This window comes from Schistocerca serialis, chromosome 1 (assembly GCF_023864345.2).
Source record: "Schistocerca serialis cubense isolate TAMUIC-IGC-003099 chromosome 1, iqSchSeri2.2, whole genome shotgun sequence".
Taxonomy (NCBI): Eukaryota; Metazoa; Arthropoda; class Insecta; order Orthoptera; family Acrididae; genus Schistocerca; species Schistocerca serialis.
Genome location: NC_064638.1, coordinates 20,948,606 through 20,968,481, shown reverse-complemented (window position 1 = coordinate 20,968,481; position 19,876 = coordinate 20,948,606). Strand labels below are relative to the sequence as shown.

General features: G+C 43.6%; 1 pseudogene; it reads right to left on the bottom strand.

The window, feature by feature from the left end:
- Positions 1-6,903: 6,903 nt before the first annotated feature.
- The window catches only part of LOC126460251 (RNA-binding protein Pasilla-like), a 118,430-nt pseudogene continuing 105,457 nt past the window's right edge, over positions 6,904-19,876 (bottom strand).

Here is a 19,876-nt window from a genome sequence, read left to right as displayed (position 1 = left end):
GCACTGGGGGGTGCCAGTCACGTTGTGCGCAGGAGGCAGCACCCGGACCTACCTGCGATTGGTGTTTTGGAAGTAGCAAGGTGGTCTGTAGTTCTGTGCCGCGTCACCAAACTGTGTGTGAAAGTAACAGTACGGGTTGTGCGGTTGCATTTTCTGTAGAAAGTTCGTTGCCAGTGGCAGTGGGCGAGGTTCGATGGCTGCAGCAGGTTCGGTTGCAGGAGGGAGCGTGACTGTGGACGGAGCTGGTGACGTCCCAGTTGCTCGTTTACTGCTTCCCGGAGTGAGCGGAACGGTCAGCACAGTACGGCCCTGGACGCGTCCTGACACAGGGCGATGAGCCTGAAACTGAGACTTGTCAGGCAGGCAGTGGCTGGCAAAATAGAGCAGTGATGCTTCGTGTAGCTTGTCAGCAATTGTCATTCTTTGCTCGACAGCTTCAGAAGACCTTTGAGCCAGAGCAAAGCCGATGTGAGTAGATAGTTTATCTGACCAGATGGCGAGGAGACCTGTCAGAGAATAGATCGGCGCTGACCGGGGCACGTAGCCGTCTCCAGAGCTAGGAAGGTTTGTAGTTGCCTCGTTACTCGACGTGGAGCACTTGCCGTATTGCTGCCTCAATTGAGCGTGCAATCGGACGTAGAACTGTCTTTTTGGCTGGAGTGTACTGGGTAGATGAGTCCGGGGCGTCGACCACGTCAGCAATCGAGTCCTCCTGGTCGTGCAGGCGGGTGATGAGCCACAGAAATCTGGTTGACTCGTCGAGTTTGTAATGGCCAAACACTTCGTCCACAATTTTGAACCGGGTTGTTGCTCTGTCGGGATTAAACGGCGTCAGCATCGGTAAGTGTTGTATAATGTTCGGAAGAACAGGTCGAGATGAGTTCGTCGGGGCACTGCCTGAATCGAGTTGTTGTTGCTGTAGTGTTCGAGGAGAGAGTGCCTCAGGGGGATGTGGCAACAATGGCCGTGCGGGTGGCAGCGTGAAGGTGACACGTTGTGGTCGAACACGATCTGTCGCGACGCGGAAGGCCGACGTGGGTGAGACACCGTAATGCGTCGATTGCGGCTGCAGAAGCTCGACACATTGTGGGTGTGTTCGGATTGACACATCGCGGAAGACCGATGCGGATGAGGCACCGAGATGTGCCGAGAACGGTAGCGGAAGCTCTACTGGAGCTGGCGCGGGGGCGAAAGGTGAGAAAAAGTTCAAAGTTTGAGAACGCGTGTCGGTCTGCGGAAAGCTCAATGTACACTCCTGGAAATGGAAAAAAGAACACATTGACACCGGTGTGTCAGACCCACCATACTTGCTCCGGACACTGCGAGAGGGCTGTACAAGCAATGATCACACGCACGGCACAGCAGACACACCAGGAACCGCGGTGTTGGCCTTCGAATGGCGCTAGCTGCGCAGCATTTGTGCACCGCCGCCGTCAGTGTCAACCAGTCTGCCGTGGCATACGGAGCTCCATCGCAGTCTTTAACACTGGTAGCATGATACGACAGCGTGGACGTGAACCGTATGTGCAGTTGACGGACTTTGAGCGAGGGCGTATAGTGAGCATGCGGGAGGCCAGGTGGACGTACCGCCGAATTGCTCAACACGTGGGGTGTGAGGTCTCCACAGTACATCGATGTTGTCGCCAGTGGTCGGCGGAAGGTGCACGTGCCCGTCGACCTGGGACCGGATCGCAGCGACGCACGGATGCACGCCAAGACCGTAGGATCCTACGCAGTGCCGTAGGGGACCGCACCACCACTTCCCAGCAAATTAGGGACACTGTTGCTCCTGGGGTATCGGCGAGGACCATTCGCAACCGTCTCCATGAAGCTGGGCTACGATCCCGCACACCGTTAGGCCGTCTTCCGCTCACGCCCCAACATCGTGCAGCCCGCCTCCAGTGGTGTTGCGACAGGCGTGAATGGAGGGACGAATGGAGACGTGTCGTCTTCAGCGATGAGAGTCGCTTCTGCCTTGGTGCCAATGATGGTCGTATGCGTGTTTGGCCCCGTGCAGGTGAGCGCCACAATCAGGACTGCATACGACCGAGGCACACAGGGCCAACACCCGGCATCATGGTGTGGGGAGCGATCTCCTACACTGGCCGTACACCACTGGTGATCGTCGAGGGACACTGAATAGTGCACGGTACATCCAAACCGTCATCGAACCCATCGTTCTACCATTCCTAGACCGGCAAGGGAACTTGCTGTTCCAACAGGACAATGCACGTCCGCATGTATCCCGTGCCACCCAACGTGCTCTAGAAGGTGTAAGTCAACTACCCTGGCCAGCAAGATCTCCGGATCTGTCCCCCATTGAGCATGTTTGGGACTGGATGAAGCGTCGTCTCACGCGGTATGCATGTCCAGCACGAACGCTGGTCCAACTGAGGCGCCAGGTGGAAATGGCATGGCAAGCCGTTCCACAGGACTACATCCAGCATCTCTACGATCGTCTCCATGGGAGAATAGCAGCCTGCATTGCTGTGAAAGGTGGATATACACTGTACTAGTGCCGACATTGTGCATGCTCTGTTGCCTGTGTCTATGTGCCTGTGGTTCTGTCAGTGTGATCATGTGATGTATCTGACCCCAGGAATGTGTCAATAAAGTTTCCCCTTCCTGGGACAATGAATTCACGGTGTTCTTATTTCAGTTTCGAGGAGTGTATGATCAGAGCCGGGGCCACCTGTGTTGCAGGGAGGCTACGGAGGTGCGGGCTGTCCAGAAGCACAGTGTGGGAAATGATGTCGAACGTGGGATGGAATGTGTGAATGTTCACTGTTCATAGTCACTCCACTCTAAACAGTGTGCGGATAAGGTGAATGTCGTGGCACAAAACACCGAGGCATAGCAGTGGGACAGAGGTGGAGGTCAGGCACAGATAACAAGCTATTGTTCCTGTTGTAGGCCGAGGTATCGAAGTAGGAAGGCATATGTTGACGCTGAACGGAGGTAGGCGCGGGCTTGGTCGGATGCTTAGGAGGTAGACCTGTGAATGAAGCAGTTCCGGCCATGTGGCGTGTATCCGCATGGTTCTGCACGGATTGCAGCGTGGAAAATTGTTGTCCTGGCGGTAGTAGGTTGTTCGACGAAGCATTTGCAGAAATCGGCATTGGTCCCGCACTGCACGGAGATCCGTAAGAAGTAACTACACAGTCAGTGAGGGAGGACACATGTGGCAGGAACAAAGGCGTTTGATAGCCGGAGTCATGCGCACTCCTAACCTCACTTATTGTTGCAGGCTCGAAAACGTCTGGCGGAATCATCGAGTGAGAGGCATCGTGTTGCAGACCTGGCAGGTGTACATCGCCCACAACACGTTGCATGTCGATCACAAAGCCGGCATTATGCGCTGGGCCGAAGTCATTGTTCGAATGCTGTGTTGATGTAATACACGCGAAAATAACCGACGCGGAGGACACAGTAAAACGGCAAAAACGGAAGACGTTACAACTCAGGGTCACCAGTGAGGAGGGTTACTGGGTAGGTTGCACCAATAATCACACCCATTTAGCAATAGTTCATTTATTAACCTTAACACATACAAGGATCACAAAGAACTGACTGAACATGCTGGAGCAGCCAAAGACAATGCTTAGAGTCCCTAGATGAATGCATATCGATGTTGGTGTCAATTTCATCGGCACCACATCTTCAATGGACTGAACGCAATATTTATTAATTTCTTCTGGAGTAATGGTGATTTCCTCTTTGTGTTTAGTGTGAGCAATGGAGTTTATTACACTCCAGGCCTTTTTGCATTTATTGTTAGATTTTTCAATGTTTACTATGTTATGCAGTTTTTTTGCTTCATTTATTGCCTTCCTATACTTGTATTTAGCTTTAGCATACAGTTCTTTATATAGTTCTGATTTACTGGTTTTGTACAGACTAGAATGTAGCATAACAGTATTTTTCAGTTGCCCTAACTGTGGAGTATACCATTTCTTCTTTTTCCTTTTCTTGTAATTACTACTAATATTCACTGTACATTTTTTCAGAGGGATGTTATTTTCGAATATATTTAAAAATATGGAGAAAAACTTGCTGAAAACAATATCAGCTGAATAGTGTTGAAGCCTAATAAAATGTGTGTCCCAACTGAAATAAGTGAGGGCATGTCTAAACCTATCCATCCTCTCTCTGCTCCCTGGTCTAGTAATCACAATTTTAGATTCTGATTTGGCACAGTGTGAAGTTACATTATTAAGACTAAGATATACTGCATCATGGTCTGAGTAAGGGAAACTAATTACATCTGTGGCATCGATCCATGGATCGATAGGCCACAATATCGTATGTGTATTATGTCTTCAAGTTGATCTTTGTTTGTATACTTCTGGGACCTCAGTTCCGGCCTAGTCTTCGACCTGTACATTTGTTGTGTAATAAAAGTATTGATGATTAGAAGAGAGAACCGTGGTCATTACCTTACCACCTTGATGTCTCCTTCACATCAGTGGACATACAAGTTATCTTAATATTTGTAAATATATTGTCTAGACTGGATGAGCCATTGGTAGGTTTGCAGTTAACATAGTACAGGTTAAATTGTTGAAACACCTTTTGAGCTCTGTCACAGTTTTTCTGTCCTTCAGGACATCAAAACTTGAATTGATATCGCCTCCAATGACAATATTGTATTTTTTCCATTTCAGTATACATATGTACATTAAGAGCTCCTCAAGTTTCTCCAGAAAGAAATGGGAGTCACCACTAGGTGGCCTGTACACTACTACTATCATTAGCTTAAGGTTCTCAATTACTAGACCTGATATTTCAAAATACGTTTTATCACAAAGGGTATTGAGATCCATCCTGCCACAGTTTGGTGCAAGAGGTGTTTTTGCATATATTCCTACCCCACCATGCAAGTGCTGTTTTCTGCAATAGCAGCTAAGTAGTGTGTAATCATCCAATACTTTGTACTCAAGCTCATCTTTTTTACACCAACGTTCACTTAAACATAAAATATCTACCACATTTTCATATGCACCATAATCTGTAAGAAAAAATTATATCATCCACAGTCCACTTACTTAAGGCAGTTTAATGAACAGCTATTAGGTCATCAAATACATCTACCTTGAAATAATATTTTAAAAAATCAAGACATCTAGAATGGAAATTTTTCATAGCTCTTAGAAACATATTAAAATTTACAAAAACAGAAAAACAAACATTAACAAGAGATTTCTTACTCACATACTGATTTTCTCACAATTTCTTGATCCCAGGAAGCACTGTACAATATACATAAATAGTGTACAATTTTAGAGAAACTTTTCTGGAAATTTTCCATCAACTAAATTTCCCACAAAACAGTCATGATCTTTGTGTCAGTAGGGCAAGTTGTTCTCCTGTACACTATCTTTATCTTAATGATAATAATAATGAAAAGGTAATGACAATAAAAATATAATGGAAACTTGACATTGAAGACTCTCATCTATACAGTAGTTATCACGTTTCACTTACGAATGTGATAATGATAAAACCCTACAATTTGAAAAATGCATACTGATGTCATACTCAAAACAAAGATGTGAGTTCCACTCATTTTTCATCTTCGTGATTAACATTATAAGAAAACATGACATGCTAATAAGCACAGAGAAAACAGAACCATAGTCTCTTGTGGAAACTTCCTAGACAATTACTACATCAATGCAGCTAACACAGACACTTTATAAAAGGATTGCTGCCAACAAGGGTGCAGAATGTTCACATAACACTGAAGTATATTTATCACTGAACAAGGAATATTAGTGCGGTACCTACAAGAGGCAACTTTCCGCAAACATTTCATCCGCTGAACACATTCCACAAAACTTCACACATTCATCCAACATGTAACAAATACACTGGAATATGTCATATATTATAGAACAACTGACAATTTTCTGCAAATGTTTTGCTGCCTATTCTGCCAAAATGGCAGTGCCAGCAACAGCTTTCAAGGAAATTAAGTAATAGCTCAACATTTTTGTTTTGTACTCAAAATTATCCTTGTCAATGTTACTGCAGAATATGACCTAGACATGCATTTCCTTAAAAAGATTCTTTTTTTCTCGTTCGATTTTATACTCTTACTGGTTTGGTCAGGTGACTGCAATTGTGCTATTGTTCAGCTTTCGATGACTTTGTGCATTCCAACTGTGAAAATATGACACAAATTTGGCTCCATTTACAATCTTTCTAAAATTGTGTAAACTGATTAACTCCTGAACTTTACTATTAATCTCTTTAATTAAACAAAGTGATCCCTGTGCATTAATAATCTTCCTAATAATGCTGTTCATGAAATGGTCTGCGTGTGCTGATAACTTTCGTAGCAAACTGATCCCGGAACACAAATATCTTACACCATAATTTAATTACTCAGAAATTCGGTGCTCGCTGCTCTCTGTGCGCCAGCAGCAAACTTCTAACCACAGTTGCTGCGAGTTCAGTGCAGTGTTCTGTACAATGAGTGAACTATTTTATACACACTGTTAAGTGAGACACCTTTAATAGAGACTGTCGATGCCACCTCCCTTTACGCTAACATCCCCGATACCCACAGCCTTACAGTTCCTTTCTTCAATATTCATATACTCATTCCTGACGGATGTCAGATTTCGGCATGTGCACAGCCACCAGGGCCAGTATTACACCAACATATTTCCACATTGACTTTCTTGTGATCTTCCTTGAGGTCTACACTTGCTCCCTTCAGCAGTGGTGAGGCTGCACCACCTGTGCCTAAACAAAATGAATTGCTGTTGAGAGATGGAGGGGAGGATGCACCTGGAGAGCTCATTTGTTGCCTGAAAGGATTTAGCCACCATTTGGACAATCAAAATGGTCAGTGTGGCTGCTAACTGCTGACACTGTGCCAAAATTGGCCCAAAGGTGCTAGAGCAGGCACATCCGCTCCTCAGTAGCCAGCTGAATCACTGCCCCCAGCCGCTGTCCCTGCAGTGTCCCTACACCTGCCAGTCCGAGGCCCACGCCGAGGATTCTGCAGGGAGCGGACGTGCTCATTGCAGCCATTATTTCTCCTGTCACTCATTCTGAGGAGCCACTTCCACATAATACAACTTGTATGTGTTCCAGTAACTGGGTTGTCAATGATGTACCTGCTGTTGGTGATTCTAAATTCAGGCTTAGGTTTAGTCCATTTAGTAGCTAGCAACTGACAGTAGTATTCAGACTCGTAGTTGAGCTACGTAGGTGCACGCTGTCCACTGTTAGTGTACGAAGAGCCTGTTGGGCTATAATTAACTACAGGACAAGAAACATCTGCATAACTCACATGAAGGCTGTGAGGGTCTTCAACAATTTTCACCAAAATTATTCTCCAAGCAGTCTCATTGTTTTCCATGTCACCAATGAGAATTACACATGTCTCCTGCAGAATCTGATCTTTTGCTTTTTGAGAAATCTTGACATATGAACCACTCTCCTCTTTAATTTACTTAATTTAACTGCCTTGCCAACAACCGTGCCAGCAGTGCTGTTTGGTACCAGTGTTTTAACCTGCTTGTCAAGCTCAGCAGTTGTTTTCTGTCAAAATCTGTAGCCTGTTTAGCATTCAGATCTGGTTGATGAAGATGAGAACAGAAATAATGGCATCCACAGTCTTTCTCTTGTGGCCGGACAAAAGTCGTTGGCCTCTAACACGTTAACCTGTATCCTTCTGCAGCTGAGCTATTGTCTCTCCACCCTTTCCTAGCACAGCTTGGTACTAACAATCTGGAATAGGAAGTGCTGTCCCCACCTCCAGCATAGTGTCATTTCTTAGCAACCTCATTTTTGACGTCACCATCTAGCAGCCTTTTTCTCGAATCTGATATTTCTGTGGATGGACACGCATCCGTACCCGTGTCAGCTGCCACACTGCACTGCGACCACTAAGCAAACACATAAGTGCATCAAACAACACTACCTTGTTGTCACAATGATGACCAAGACAGAGAATTCACAACTGAAATGGTGAAGGAAGCAGAAGTTTCTGTAGGAATTGGAATCACAACCATAAATTTGCTATTCCTGTCTTATTCCTTGAGTGAGAACAAATCAGAATATTTAATTAGAATGATGAGAAAATATGGTCTCAGTTTATCAGGATTCTGAACCAAATCAGGAAGTAAATTGACAGTTACATAATTTTCAAACATATTCTACAATGCTGTCAGTTTTACACTAGACTAAAAACAGGTAGAATGCATTTCCTTACCTGATGTCAATCTATAGCTGACTGTTACTATGCAAGCTCAACCATTCAAAAATGCAATGTTGACAGCTACGAAGCACTACCTGTATTTAAGACTCTATGTTTTTTATGGGAAAGAAAGTTTCATTGAAGATGGGGGACAGAATATATTTCAGTACACATTGCAGCTAAGTGCAAAAGAATTACTTGACCTTCATTTAGAACTTTTTTACCTCAAAGTCGCCCCTTCCTCTGCTTTCATGTCACACTAGTGAGCAAATCTGTTAACGTGCTTGTTAGATTGCAAGTGTCTGATCAACGTACTACAATTTTACAAAAATATCACAAAGCTACTGGAAAAAGATTGGTATGGAGGTTCTACGCGAGGCTTTAGTATCAAATAAAAAACAAATTTGCACTATTGGCATTTGGTCATTTGCCGTCCAATAGTTCATCACCGATCTCTCTGGTTTTAAGCCTGAAATAAAATTCTTAAAAAAACACAAACAATATTAAGTTCATAAAAGAACTATGTTAGATGAGAGAATTGAGATAATGCATGCCAGTACAAATGATGATAACATTTATTATTCAACTAATTAGGATATAGAGTTTAATTTGAACTTGAACAACAAAAAGGACAATACTTAGACAGTAGAAGAGTGAATCTTTATCACATTCCATGATGTGCATTTACAAAGCTAACACCCAGATTATACACCAACATGAGTCAAAAAGTGATACAAACTTCACTTGTATCCATCAAGGAAAAAAAAAAACTTTACCAAAATCCAACACTGAAATTATGAATTGAAACAAATCACAATTTATTCCAATCATACTGTTTTATCACTCCCTTGAATGCTTGTGGGAACAGCTTATGCTATGACAATTCAACTGCAGAGTGTGGGAGTGCAGTGTTTCTTTTAACACACAATACTTGCATCAACAATATTATGAAAAGGATAGTTGCTAGTCACCCTATAGGGCAGATGCGGAGTCATAGATAGGCACAACAAAAAGACAGTCACAAAATAACATTTCAGCCAATAAGGCCTTTGTCAAAAATAGATCACACACACACACACACACACACACACACACCTATGATAACAGTCTCTGGTAGCTGAAGCCAGACTATGAGCAGCAGTAGTGCATGATGGAAGAGGCAACTGGGTGGGGGTAAGGAGGATGCTGGGGTGGGGAGGGAGAGGTGGCATAAATAGTGACTATTGATGCCACATCCTTTATACTAACATCTCTAATACCCATGGTCTTATCCCTATTGAACACTTCCTTTCCAAATGCTTTACAGATTCCAAACACCTAGAATCCTAAACCCCTCACCTGCTTCAGATTCATTGATGACATCTTTGCGATCTGGATCAAGGGGGGGAGGTGGTGGTGGTGATGATGATGATGATGATTGGTTTGTGGGGCACTCAACTGTGCAGTCATCAGCACCCATACAAAATCCCAATTTTTTCAAAGACCAATTTTTTACACAGTCCAGCCTAGCCACTGTCATGAATTATGATGATGAAATCATGAGGACAACACAAATACTCAGTCCCCGGGCAGAGAAAATCCCCAACCTGGCCGGGAATTGAACCCAGGACCATGTGATCCAGGGGCAGCAATGCTAGCCACTAGGCCATGTGCTGCAGACTCAAGGGGTAGAACACCCAATCCACATTCCTCCAGAACCTCAAGAGCTTTTCCTCCATTCGCTTCACCTGGTCTTACTCAACACAACAACCGCCTTCCTTGATGTTGACCTCTGTCCATATCAGACCTACTAACCACCTGTAATACATCCACTTTGACAGCTGCCTCTTGTTCCATACCAAGACATACGTTCCATACAGCTTAGCCACTTGTGGCCATCGCATCTGCATTTTTGAGCGGTCCCTCTCAAAATATATTGAGTTTCTCACGGAGGCCTTTACAGACTTTAGTGCTCGAATGGGAACAAGAGGCCAAATGGGTGAGGAAAATGACTAACAAAGGCCAGGAGGGTTCTAGGAACATAGGGAGGGTTCCCACCTGCACAATTCAGAAAACCTAGTGCTGGTGGGAAGGATATATATGGTACAAGCCATGAAGCAGTCATTGAAATGAAGAATGTCATGTTGGGCAGCATGATCAGCAACAGGGTGGTCCACTTGTTTCTTGGCCACAATTTGTCAGTGGCCATTCATGTAGACAGACAGCTTGTTGGTTGTCATGCCCACATAGAATGCAGCACAGTCGTTGCAGCTTAGCTTGTAGACCACATGACTGGTTTCACAGATAGTCCTTCCTTTGATGCGATAGGCGAGGTTTGTGAACGGACTTGAGTCAGTGGTGTTGGGAAGATGTATGGCACAGGTCTTGCATCGAGGCCTATAACAGGGACACGAGCCACGAGGTATGGGGTTGGGAGCAGGGTTTGTGTAGGGGTGGACAAGTATATTGTGTAAGTTCAGTGGATGGCAGAAGACCATCAGCCCTGCCTGAATAGGGAGAGAAAGAAAATTAACAGGTCATTCTGAATGAATCGTATAACCAAACTTCATAACCAGATTTTTCATCCATCAAATAAAACAGTTCATCCATAAGTTTGCTGAGCACTAATACAGTCATAACTGTTATCGGAAAAACTTAATCATTCTTTCAGAAGAAACAGATCAGTTATGATTGAATTTATTTACTTTACAATCTAACAAACGTTTGAGAAAACTTGATGTTAGAAAATCGAGAAGAGAATGTAATAATATTATGAAAAAGATAGTTGCTATTAACCATATAGTGGAGATGCTCAGTAGTAGATAGGCACAAGAAAAAGACTGTCACAAAATAAGCTTTTGGCCAAAAAGGCCTTTGCCACAAATAGACAAAACACACACACACACAAGCAAATGCAACTCACGCACACACGACCACAGTCTCTGGCAGATGAAACCAAACTACGAGTAGCAGCAACAGTCCATGATGGGAGAGGCAACTGGGTGGGGGTGAGGAGTGAAGAGGGGGAGGGATAGCAGGTTGGGGGTCGGAGACAGTAAAGTGCTGCTGGGGAGCGTGCAGGGACGAGGTGGAGAGATGGTAGGGCAGCTAGGTGCAGTCAGGAGGTCAGGCAGAGGGCGGGGGGTTGGCAGGAGAGGAGAGAAGTAAAAGGACTGGGTGCATTGGTGGAGCCGAGGGCTGTATAGTGCAGGAGTGGGAACAAGGAGCTAGATGGGTGAGGACAATGACCAACGAATGTTGAGGCCAGGAGCGTTACAGGAACGAAGGATATATTACAGGTAGAGTTCCCACCTGCACCGTTCAGAAAAGCTGGTGCTGGTTGGAAGCATCCATTTGGTACAGGCCAAGGAGCAGTCATTGAAATGAAGAATGTCATGCTCAGCAGCGGAGTGTCCAGTTGTTTCTTGGCCACAGTTTGTCGGTGGCCATTCGTGCACACAGACAGCTTGTTGGTTGTCATGCCCACATAGAATGCAGCACAATGGTGTCATAGGTGGCCCCGCCTTTGGTGGGATAGGTGACGTTTGTGACCGGACTCGAGTAGGTGGTGGTGGCAGGAGAATGTATGGGACAGGTCTTGCATCTAGGTCTATTACAGGGGTATGAGCCACGAGTTAAGGGATCGGGACTAGGGGTTGTGTAAGGATGGACAAGTACATTGTGTAGGTTCAGTGGATGGTGGAATACCACAGTAGGCGGGGTGGGAAGGTTAGTGGGCAGGACATTTCTCATTTCAGGACACGATAAGTGGTAGTCGATACCCTGATGGAGAATCTAATTCAGTTTCTCCAGTACTGGGTGGTGCTGAGTTACGAGGGGAATGCTTCAGTGTGGCCAAATTCCTCCAAATAGCCCATGAATAGGTTGGCATAGGATGGTGCCATGCGGGTGCCCATTGCCATTGTTTGTAGGTAATGCCTTGAAAGGAGAAGTAATTTTGGGTGAGGATATACTTGGTCATGGTAGCTAGGAAGGAGGTTGTTGGTTTGGAATCCATTGGATGCTTGGAAAGGAAGTGTTCAATAGCTCACCGTCTGGCCACAATGGAGCATTCACCTAGTAACTCATTACCACCCAGGACTTCAGCAACTGAATTACATTCTCTGCCAGGGTTTTGACTACCTCTCGTCATGCCCTGAGGTGAGAAATTTCCTGACCACTAACCTTCCCACCCCTCTCACAGTGGTATGACAAACCTGCACAATATATTTGTCCATCCCTACACAACCATTGCTCCCAACCCCTTACCTAATGGCTCATGTCCATGCAATAGACGCAGATGCAAGATCTGTCCCATACATCCTCCCATCACCACCTACTCAAGTCCGGTCACAAACATCACCTATCCCACCAAAGGCGGGGCAACCTATGACACCATTGTGTTGCATTCTATGTGGGCATGACAACCAAAAATCTATCTGTCCGCACGCTGCTGAACATGACATTCTTCATTTCAATGACTGCTCCTCGAACTGTACCAAATGGATGCTTCCAACCAGCACCAGCTTTTCTGAACGGTGCAGGTGGGAACTCTACCTGTAATATATCCTTCGTTCCTGTAACGCTCCTGGCCTCAACATTCGTTAGTCATTGTCCTTACCCATCTAGCTCCTTGTTCCCACTCCTGCACTATACAGCCCTCGGCTCCACCAATGCACCCAGTCCTTTTACTTCTCTCCTCTCCTGCCAACCCCCCGCCCTCTGCCTGACCTCCTGACTGCACCTAGCTGCCCTACCATCTCTCCACCTCGTCCCTGCACGCTCCCCAGCAGCACTTCACTGTCTCCGACCCCCAACCTGCTATCCCTCCCCCTCTTCGCTCCTCACCACCACCCAGTTGCCTCTCCCATCATGGACTGTTGCTGCTACTCGTAGTTTGGTTTCATCTGCCAGAGACTGTGGTCGTGTGTGCGTGAGTTGCATTTGCTTGTGTGTGTGTGTGTGTGTGTGTGTGTGTGTTTTGTCTATTTGTGGCTAAGGCCTTTTTGGCCAAAAGCTTATTTTGTGACAGTCTTTTTCTTGTGCCTATCTACTACTGAGCATCTCCACTATATGGTTAGTAGCAACTATCTTTTTCATAATATTATTACATTCTCTCCTCGATTTTCTAACATCAAGTTTTCTCAAACGTTTGTTAGATTGTAAAGTAAATAAATTCAATCATAACTGATCTGTTTCTTCTGAAAGAATGGTTAAGTTTTTCCCATAACATTTATGACTGTATTAGTGCCGGGGTAAGTTATAGATGAACTGTTTTATTTGATGGATGAAAAATCTGATTATGAAGTTTGATTATACAGCTGATTCAGAATGACACGTTAATGTTCTTGCTCTCCCAACTTGGGCAGGGCAGATGGGAAAATAACGAACAGACAAAAAAGTGCAGCATTTAATGCATCTTTGCTTTCTGAAATATTTGCAACAAATCAAGATATGTGATACGGTCTTTTGACAATGACCATAAAGTTTGTCGAAGGCACTACATGTTCTGCAGAATCACACACATTACACGTGGTCCAAAACCAGACATTTTGTCTGTGTTCATAAGTGCACTATTTAGCCAAAATAAAGTTGTCTTTGAGTAACACGTAAAAACAAAGTAAGGTGCCGTCAATGATGGATACAGAAATACCTCGAGGAGGGGGCGCTAAAGGTATCTGGAACTACCTTTGCTTTTACCGCAGTAAAAAAAAATAATCAAGTGACATGCAAAGTCTAAGAAAGTTTTATTTAAAATGATTATAACGTATACAAGACAATGTCATCTTATGATATAAAAAAGTTACAATTGTGGTTCTCTTCCTTAACCCTTTTATCCCCAGTGTAGCCATGTGGCAACACTACTTTCTTATGGGCCACTCTTGGATTTGTCCACCTCTAATCTTTATCCTGTAATTGCCTTGTGGCCACACATATGTGTTTTGAGAAATCAGCAACAGATGGAAGCAGAATGCCCACCTATGAGTCTTAAAAGTAATCTTTGGTATGAGCTGCCATTCTGATGTTTCGATCAGCTGTTGTGTGCAATTGGATTGTACTCCTCTCTCCACGAATATTTATAAGGTAAGTTTTGCATAATATTGTTAAAAATGCAATGTATCACCAACTGTAAAATAATAACACATTTGTAATGATTTATATCAGGGCCGGCCAAACGCTGCACAATGTGCAGACGTGAGGAAGTGCTGCACATGTGCGCACGTGTGCGACAGCGACATTTGTTATTAGGCATGTGTCCTAAATGAACGGCGACGGCTCCACTTCCCTGTTTATGTGGTACAAGCAAGAGCGCAACATACCCAGTCTCGTTTATTCCTGGTGACCGTAACCTTAACAGAGAAGTACTGAAAAATGACAGGTACTATGAAAAAGCAAAGGACGTTAGATCTGTGTTCTCAGTCGTTTAAAAATGACTGGGAACTGCAATTCTTTTTTGTAGCCGTCGGCGAAAACTCACAGTGTTTGCTGTGCCGCCGAATAATAGGCGGCCAGCGTAAGTTTTCAATTGAAAGACACTACAATACATATCACAAAGACGATTGTAGTGTACTCAACAGTGGAGAACGGCAAGCAAAATTAAATGTCCTTAAGAAAATGGATGAGACACATCAACTCCATTTTACTGGACGTACAAGAAACTGATACTTCTTGAACTCTTAGTTTCTTGGGTTACATTTATGTCTATTTTACTGTACGCTGTACAATGTACTGTTTTCAATTTTCCAGAATGACAACCACACTAAATTTTGACTGCGAGCAAGTTCTAAAATTGCAGAATCTGGGAAACCCTTTTCCGAAGGGAAGCTTGTGAAAAGGCGTCTGATTGATGCTGCAGAACTTGTGTGTCCCACGAACGTCAGCAGGTTTCAAGAAATCAGTATATACAAACAAACAGTGACAAGACGTATCAGACGCCGGCGATGTGCACAGGCAGCTAATAAATAAGGCTAAAGACTTTGTTGCTTTCTCTGTTGCTCTCGATGAAGCAACAGATCTTACAGATACAGCCCAGGTTGTGATATACATACGAGGTGTCGACAACGCCCTTTGTGCAACAGAGGACGTTTCGGACTTAGTACCTTTGAAAGGGACTACTACAGGTGCGGACTTACTCCAAGCTGCCGAGCAAGCGATTGATGGTGTCGGTGTGGACTGGAATCGGTTAGTCTCAGTAACCACAGACGGAGCACCATCAATGCAAGGCCATCAGAGAGGACTCATAGCACGTATGCGCAAAAAGCTAGGGTGCACGGACGAGACGTTGTATGGAATTCACTGCATTCTGCAGCGAGAGGCGCTTTCTGCAAAATTAGTAACGTTAGAAACGTCATGCAACTTGTTGTGCGTACCATAAACTATCTGAAGACACGTGGGCTTACGCATCGACAGTTTCGGCGGTTCTTGGAGGAATTAGCAGCGGAGTACGGCGACATACCTTACTATATCGAAGTACGCTGGCTCAGTCGAGGTAAAATGCTGAAAATATTTTTTTATTTACTTTTGGTCATAGAAACATTCTTGCATGAGAAGGGAAAAAGTGACCCTATGTTGGAAGACCATTGTTGGATATCAGACCTTGCATTTCTCGTGGACATTACGTCTCACATGAACAGCCTGAACGTCAGTTTACAAGGTGAAAATAATTTAATTTCTGACATGTTGGAAAAAGTAAATGCCTTTGAAAGGAAGCTTGCGCTTTGGGAGAGCCAACTATTGACAGAAAACACTGCACATTTCCCGACTCTTGGACTGGTCCATGGAAGTGCTAGATTTCAAGAACAAGTGTCAATAATTGTAAAAATTAAGGAACAATTTCGAGCACGATTTGCAGATGTTACGAGTTTGTCTGCTGTCATTCGCCTCTTTGCTTGACCGTTCTCGTCATCAGTTGAAGATGCTCCAAATGATCTACAGATCGAACTGATGGACCTACAGTGCAATACAAGACAGATGGACAAGTTCTTTGCAGTGCGAAGTACAAAAGAATTCAACGAAAATTTTTCACAACAAGAATTTCGACGCCTGCACCGAGAAGCCGCGAGAGTTATGTCCATGTTCGGGTCGACATATGTTTGTGAAAGATTTTTCTCGGTGATGAAAATGAATAAATCAAGGTTTCGGTCAAGCATAAGTGATGAAAATCTTCGCAACTGCTTGCGTTTGTCAATGAGCCGTGCCTTTGTGCCCGATATTAACTATATCATTTCTCATGACCAGTGATAAACGTGTTTGGATTTATTCCTTTCATAATTAAAAAATATTGTTTACTAACTGTGCAATATTGCCTCATTCGGCTCCATGTTAGATTATTATCAGGAAAATTGGTCATTAAACCGATTGTTCCAATGTATACTTACATTTAGGTTTTTTTTTAAATGTCTGAAGGGTACGCTCAGCTGAAGTCGATAAAACATAACATTCATCTAATTGTCAGTTATTATGCAGATTTCAGACCGAACTGATGAAAGATATAGCAATAATGGTATTGAAATAACAGGTGATCATCGAGAGGTCTGCGGTTATCATTCTGTTCAGAGGTCAGTGAGACAGAAATTATGTGGGTGTAACTGAGGGCACCGATAATTAGTTATAGGAAACCTTGCATTAGTTTAATGTTATTTGAAATCATGAATAAGGTTCATTGGAAGTCGCTAAGTGCTCCCTTTTTTTAATACTAGATCGAAAACATTACGCGTATTTACGTGCCGTCAGTCAAGCTGCCTATAAAAACCCACTGTTGTTAATTGTATTACTTGTTTTACTGGGTTAAACTGTAAACATAAAAGTAGACGTCTCAATGAGTAGACTGTGACAGTATTTTAAATGTTTAATACGTGGAATACCTTCCCATGGTTGGCTTGCAAGCTGTGGAAAGAGTACTAAAATGCGTCGGAACAGAGTACCCCAGCAAGTGGATAAAGCGACATCTGTGCGTAGAAACCTGCACTGCATGAACGCTGACGGCTGCGGCGTGCACGCTGTGACCCGGAAGTTGCACACGTGCAGGAGCACCGCACGCGTGCAGAATTTCTGGCCGGCCCTGATTTATACTCTGATCACTTACTGAAATGTGACTGTTGCCATTTGGCAACTACGGGAATTCATGTCTTGCATTTACATGACCTCAGAAACTGCTTCCTGTTTCACAGTTTTATGAGAATGGCATTCCCCCAAAAAAGTCTAACTGATAAGGAAATATGAGAGCTGCTGCAGATTCCAGATGTCGATATTTCAGAGTTTAGCTTTTTGTCAGACGAAGAAAATAATGAGTCTGACTTCATCTAAAATGACTCCAACAGTGTCCTAGAATCTCCACAAAGTAATCATATTGAAACACACATGCAAGGAAAGGCTTATACTATTGAACATGAGGACATCTCTAAACTGCAAGTAACAAACATAGAAAGTAATGGTGTACAACCTTCCACCAGTAAGGTAAGTATTATATCATTTCAGCACGAAAAATTATTACATAGTGTAACCTCAAAATGCACATAACTGATTGTTTATGCGTACATTATGCTACAGGAAGCAGCTCAACCCGCAAAAAAGAAGAATAAAAATTGTTCATGGAAGAAAGGTGATTTCGTTCTGCCAGACGCCACATGGAAAGACAATATACCTCCACCACCATCTGATGAAGACCTGACTCCAATGAATTATTTCCAGATGTTCATTGATGATGAAATATGCAAATCCATTGTCCTTGAAACAAACCATTATGCCCACATCAAAGATGGGGTTTTCATTGATGTTTCTTGCAATGAAATAAAACAATATATTGGTATTTTACTATTTATGGGTGCAGTTCCAATGTCACAATATCAAATGTACTGGTCACAACAGTGTCGCTTTCCAACAATTGCAGATGTTATGAGTAGGAATAGGTTTCAAACCCTAACGTCATACTTCCATCTACGTAATAACAACAACCAGAAACCAGAAGGTGATCCCAAGCATGGCAAGTTATTGAAAGCAAGGCCCCTGATAGATTCTTTACAGAACAATATGTTGCAACTTTCTCCAGAAGAGAAACAGAGCACTGATGAACAGATGGTCCCTATCAAGGGAAGAAGTTCTTTAGTTCAGTATCTCAAAAACAAACCCCATAAATAGGGATATAAAGTGTTTATTCAAGCTGGAGTCTCAGGCCTAATATATGACTTTGCAATTTATGTGGGTAAAGGCACATGTGATGAGCACGGTTTAGGAGTTTCAGGAGATATTGTTCTGCCACTGTGTGAAGAATTACCAGAGGGCAAGATCTACAAGGCTTTTTTTAATAATTGGTTCAGCTCTTTAGAACTTTTAGACGTTCTCAAACGGAAAGGTATTTTATGTGTTGCGACTATTTGTTCAGACAGAATATCACTCAGCCCCGTAGCAGAAGAAAGGGAGCTAAAAAAGAAAGGAAGAGGGGCATTGGATTATAGCATTGATGAATCATCCAACATCATAGCAGGTATAAATCCACAGGATAAATGCAAGAGTTTGAGTAAAAAGGATAATCAGTCAATTCAGGTAAATCGGCCACTGATTGTGAAGGAATGTAATGAACACGTGGGAGGAGTGCATTTAGCAGACATGCACATAGAACTTCATAGGATAAATGTCCATTTCAAAAAGTGGTATATGTAAAATAGTTTATTGGTGCTTCAATGTTGCAGTTGTAAATTCATGGTTGCCTTACAGACATCAGTTGAATCAGCAAGGCACAACACCTCATGAAACTTCCTGGTAGATTAAAACTGTGTGCCCGACCGAGACTCGAACTCGGGACCTTCACCTTTCGCGGGCAAGTGCTCTGCCATCTGAGCTACCGAAGCACGACTCACGCCCGGTACTCACAGCTTTACTTCTGCCAGTATCTCGTCTCCTACCTTCCAAAGTACATCCCCCAGGCTGTGGCTAAGCCATGTCTCCGCTATATGCACATAGGAGTGCTAGTTCTGCAAGGTTCGCAGGAGAGCTTCTGTAAAGTTTGGAAGGTAGGAGACGAGATACTGACAGAAGTAAAGCTGTGAGTACCGGGTGTGAGTTGTGCTTCGGTAGCTCAGATGGTAGAGCACTTTCCCGTGAAAGGCAAAGGTCCCGAGTTCGAGTCTCGGTCGGGCACTCAGTTTTAATCTACCAGGGAGTTTCATATCAGCGCACACTCCACTGCAGAGTGAAAATCTCATTCTGGAAACAACACCTCATCTTTCTCTTCTGGATTTCCACATTCATATTGCTTCCGGTCTTACTATGGCAGGAAATGTTGTTCGTCACAAAAGAGGAAGACCATGTACAGAAGATATACAAGTTCCAAAGAAGATCCTCCATGCCTATTGCAAATGTCAGATATGATGAAGTTGGTCACTGGCCACAACAGAGCCACCAGAAAGGCCAATGCAAGCGATGCCCTAAAGGATTCAGCAGAGTGTCTTGCATAAAATGTAAAAAGTGTTCCTATATCTAACCATTAGGAAATTTTCTTATAACCAATGTAAAAAACCAACTCATGCTTCTAGATGAGAATGAAGATTTCCTACACAATTTAAATTCGGGAATAAAGGTAAATGATCAACCAAGTACAATCAGAACAAACCTAAAATCTCACCAGGTCACTCCTCTTCATCAGAATATATAGTCACTTAGGAATAAAGAAAGAGAGCTTGAAATCTT